Source organism: Schistocerca americana, unplaced genomic scaffold (assembly GCF_021461395.2).
Source record: "Schistocerca americana isolate TAMUIC-IGC-003095 unplaced genomic scaffold, iqSchAmer2.1 HiC_scaffold_412, whole genome shotgun sequence".
NCBI classification, from domain to species: Eukaryota; Metazoa; Arthropoda; class Insecta; order Orthoptera; family Acrididae; genus Schistocerca; species Schistocerca americana.
Genome location: NW_025726140.1, coordinates 15,001 through 20,000, shown reverse-complemented (window position 1 = coordinate 20,000; position 5,000 = coordinate 15,001). Strand labels below are relative to the sequence as shown.

The following is a 5,000-nucleotide window of genomic DNA, read 5'->3' as shown; positions in this document are numbered from 1 at the left end:
GATTCTATGGCCTTTGTTTGATTAATCCCTGTGTCAGGCACAGGAAATCCTGCTACACTTCCACCAATACCATGTCTTGTGTGGTAGGTAAGAGCTGCCCTAATGACTTCCAGGTCCAGTGGTAGGCAACCTGCAAGCACCTGCAGGGCTTCATTAGATACTGTTCTGCATGCCCTGGTCATTTGTAGCAGAAAAGGTCTCTGTATTGCAAATAGGATCCTTTGGATGTATCTGTTGTTTGCTCTATCCCCCCATGCTGCAGCACCGTATCGACATATTGAGAGGCAAAGACCGCTGTATATTAATTTCAGGGACTGTCGTTTGAGACCCCATTCTGTTCTCGTCACTCTTACTAGTGCGCCTGAGATTGCACCAAGTTTCTGTTGCAGTCTTCTTGCATGCTGGGTGAAGGACAGTTTTTCATCGATGGTGACTCCCAGATACGTGAATTCAGAGACAAACCTGATATTCTGTCCTTCAAATTTTATTTGTGGGGGCCTTTCTCTATCAAAATGACCTTTTAGTGTCATAGCTACAGTCTTGGGTCTGGAGATCTGTAGCTTATTTCTTTTGGCCCATTCCCCAATCGTTTCAATGGCTTGTGATCCTTTCTCCTCAAGTTGCTTCCTACTGTAGCCTTTTATCACGATGGCGAGGTCGTCAGCATATGCCACCTTCATCCATTTATCTCCATCATCTTCCTTCACTATTTCATCAAACACAAGGTTCCATAGGAAGGGGCCACAGATGGAGCCCTGGGGGCAGCCTTTCGTGATAACCTTCTCAGTTGTGCCAGCACTGGTTTCTACCATGGCTTTGCGGTGTCTAAGATAGCTTCCCATAAGGTGGTAAATGTTTTGTGGGCAGTCCATTTCTCTTAGGCGCCTCATTATGCTTGGCCACCATAGGTTGTCAAAGGCTCCTGCTATGTCCACAAAGATGACCATGACATATTTTTCTTCACATTGGGTGGTGTTTAAGACTTGCCGAATTGCCATCTCTGTGGAGGCACCTTGCCTGAAGCCAAACTGGTTTGGAGCTTTGAGGCCTGACTTCTCATACAGTTCCTCGAGGCGGCCAACAATCAGCCGTTCCAGCACCTTGCCGAGTATGGCAAGCAGGCAGATGGGACGGTACGACTTTGGTTCATCCCTTGGCTTCTCCTCCGATTTCAGCAGTATGCATACTCTTCCTACTTTCCATGCTTCCGGTACTGTTTGTTCCCTTAGGCAGGAGTTGAATATGTCCATTAGTATGTCAGGGTGTGTATGCCATATCCTTTTGATTATTTTGTCATCGATGCCATCTGGGCCAGTGGCTTTCTTTGGTTTGCAAGCTTTGATGGCTGCAGCAATTTCTTCATGTGTGAATTCAGGTGAAGTGACTGAGTTGTCATAGTTTTTGTTTCCTTCTTTTACTGCATCCTGGTCAGCTGTATCCTCCTCTGGATTGTCATCTGGTAGCAAGGATTTTAGCAGGTGTTCTACGGTCTCCTTCCATGTTAGGGTGTGAGTCTGGTCGTGAAGTTTTATATTACTAAGTACATTATCAGTGCCACGTTTTGGTCTGAGTATTTCCTGTGCTACTTGCCAGGGATTGTTGCTTTTGTCACAGTCTGTTACCCATTTTTTCCAAGTGTGTTCCTTGGCATTTGTTATTTGTTTCGTATATTCATTTCTCTTCCTGTTGTAGTTCCTTTTGGCTGCCTCAGTCTCGGCCTCATCCCCATTCCTGCGTGCTTGTTGTAGGTTTCGTCGAGCAGTTGTTGTGTCGCGTCGAAGCTGTGTGAGGGTGTCATTCCACCAAGGTACGGAGTCCTGCAGCTGTGTCCTTTTCTTCATGGATCTGTGGCAGCTTAAATTTATTGCTTCCTCCAGGCGCTTCACTTTTCCAGCTACGCTCATTTCCGCACTGTTCATTTGGTTGGCTATTTCACCTGCAAAACATTGGTCAAATATTGGCCATTTTGCTTTGTGTGTGTTGTATTTTCCTTGTCTTGTTGCCTGTCTCGTTCTTTGTGGAGGTAGCACAGTGTAAGATATTGCTCTATGGTCACTGGTTGTCCACTCTTCATGCACCATCCATTCTGTTACAGTTCTTGCTGCTGTTGCTGTACACAGGGTGAGATCTATGTTGCTTTCGCCATTTGGCCCACTGAAGGTTGTTAGTTGTGAGTCCTTGTTTATTATGACAAGATTGTGCTGGCTTATGAAGTCTTCCAGTATCCTTCCTTCAGCATCAGTTGTGTTACCATGCCACATTGGGGAGGTTGCATTTGCATCCATCCCTATAATTACATGTTTTCCTGTCAGTTTGTTGATAATTGTTTCTAGTTTTTGTAGGAAGCGGTCAAGAGGTTGGCCATATTGACAGTACATGCTTACGAGGTAGAGTTCTCCAAAGGACCCACTTACACTTGCAACAGCTGTGTGTGCATCACATAGGGTAGTGAGTTGCAGCACATTTAGCTCTTTGGTTCTAGTTATTATGGCCGCCTTTGGTGTTCCATGCTGAGGGCTGTGAATGACTCGAAAACTTGGAGGATAACCCTTGATTTTGTCCGCAAATGTGTATGGCTCCTGCACCAGTAGTACATCTACTTTGTCCCCCTCCATTCTTTTCACAAGTTGGCCAGGGACTGTTTTAGACCTCTGGCCGTTTATCTGCAGAAACTTTACTGAGTGTTTTCCCAACTCTCTTGCTTTGTTACCATAGGGTGCTTCTTCATTTTTATTCTCCGCCATATTCGGTTTTTCGGTTTACTAATTCCCTTATTCTGTTATACTCTGGGCAAGTTTGGTCCTGAACTGAGTGGTTACAATCCCTCTTCCCACGCTTGCAATTCGCACATTGTGGTGGCTGCTCCTTCTTTTCACACTCTTTAAAGCTGTGACCTGGGATTGCACAGTGTCCACAGATGGTTTCCTTACTTGTACACCTTGCTGATGTGTGGCCATATCCCTGACACTTGTAACATCTGCTAATGCTCGTATAGTTTTGCACCCTGTGGGATGTGCAGCTGAGGTATATACGACCTTGTTGGGTTATGTGGTTCCAAGTTTTTGGTGCTACTTCAAGTACCAGGTTTACTACGTCCCTATTTCTTGGTCCACTTTTGAAAACGACTCGGGTACCATTTGTCACTTCCTCTAGTGTCATTCCTATCCTGGAGAGATTTCTTTCGTGCAGTTCGGATTTTAAAGCCTCTTCTTCCAAGTCTCTGGGGATATCATACACCATTACCCTAGGATTTCTCTTCTTGGGGTTTGAGAAAATTAGACCTGAACTCCTAAAGTCTTCACACGTTTTAATTTTGTCAGCCTCCTCATCGTTTGGAACTTCGATAATGACGCTATTGTCCTTCAAGGTCCTACATTTCGAAACTCTTACATCTCTGAGTGTTGTTTTTATGACCTTTTTCACTGTTTCTTCCACCTGCTTTCCGTCCTTCTGTGACTTTTCATCTGGCTTTATGACCAAAACCTTGTGTTGGGGTTTTGAGGGTACAGATTGTTTTCGGACTGCAGCTGTTGAGGAAACCTTTGCAGCATACGTCTCCTGCACTGGTGCTGTATGGAGGTGGACGTTTTTGAGACACCTTAATTCTGTTTTTAACCCTATTATTTCTGCCTCATATTTTTTTAATATCTGTTCATACACGGATAATTTGCCCAGGATATATTTTTTTTGCCCATTATTGATTTTGTTTGTTTCATTGAAGAGATATGCTTCCATCTCTTCTCTTATTGTCACCATGTTTTGTGTGTCCTCCTTTGATTTAGTGCTCTCCTCATCCATGCTGATCACTGACTGCCTACCAACCTCCTTTGTTGGGGCCATACTGTCTTTTCTAGACCCCATTTTGGTGCACTACATCGGAGGGTTACGCAAGGCAGTTTATGTTGACCAGTTTCATGTGGTGGTGATTGTGAGGCTCCCACTTTCTCGCATTTATTGACGCGCTACAGGAGTCTCGCGAGGAGATACTGGGCCGCGCCGTTTACGGCGACAGGTTCCCGCCACTTTCTTGTGTTTATTTGACGCGCCACAGGCTCCTGGCGAGGAGATGCTGGGCCGCGCCGCTTACGGCGAGACGCTGCCGCGGGACGCTAGAGTGGTGGCTGCACTCGCTGCGCTGGGGACTAGCCTACCGTTGCCAGCTGGGGACCAGGCTTCCGGCCGCCTGCCTGCAGCAGGGGAGGGCGCGCTCACGGCTGGTCTGCTGGCGCGCAGCAGCAGAAAAAAAAGGAATGCGAAGCCTAGTGCCGCCCGCACGCCGTCGCTGCCCCAGAAACACAGATACACGTACGGAGGGGTTCATACAGTAATAATCCTACTTCTATTCCTACCCTAGTGCTGCACCGTCTTTTCTCTCAACTGCAGTTTATGTACTGCATCGAAGCTGCCATCAAGTCCAGGGGAGACGCTATTTACAACATTACTAAAGCTATTTGATTCTTAATACTAAGGCACTGGGGATCTTTTTTTCACTATATATGAGAGAGGATAGTCCTCTCTCTCACTTTGTCACCTAGAATTCAGCAGATCGTCTCTGTCCTGTCGGTGCAAGGCTCGGATTTCCGATGTGCGGACCGAATTCTGTGAGGCGTTGTGGCTCACAGTACGTTTCCTATTTGATATTTACCACCTGACTATGAATATTGCGTCCACACATTGCGTGAAAGGGGATAGAGTGAACTCTCTTTTCCTCCACTTACATTCATCCCAGCTTCCAAAGTCTATTGATACTGGGTGTTTGAATTTCCGACATGCCCAGCAGCCAGCGCTCGCCTCACGCGTGCCAACAAGCGCTATTTGATATTTTAGCTTACACTTTGATAAGTTGTTTCAAGCACAGTACGTTTTAGGAGAAAGCATACGCTTTCGTTTTATAAGTTTGTGTTTCTCGTTACTACATTTATTTTTAAAATAGAGCTACTACTGCATGCGCAACGACTGTGTCCGTCACAGTCTAAGAAGCCGGTCGTGCCGACAAACGC

At 46.0% G+C, this 5,000-nt stretch overlaps 1 pseudogene; it reads right to left on the bottom strand.

The window, feature by feature from the left end:
- The window catches only part of LOC124582388, a 10,688-nt pseudogene that overhangs the window by 2,710 nt on the left and 2,978 nt on the right, over positions 1–5,000 (bottom strand).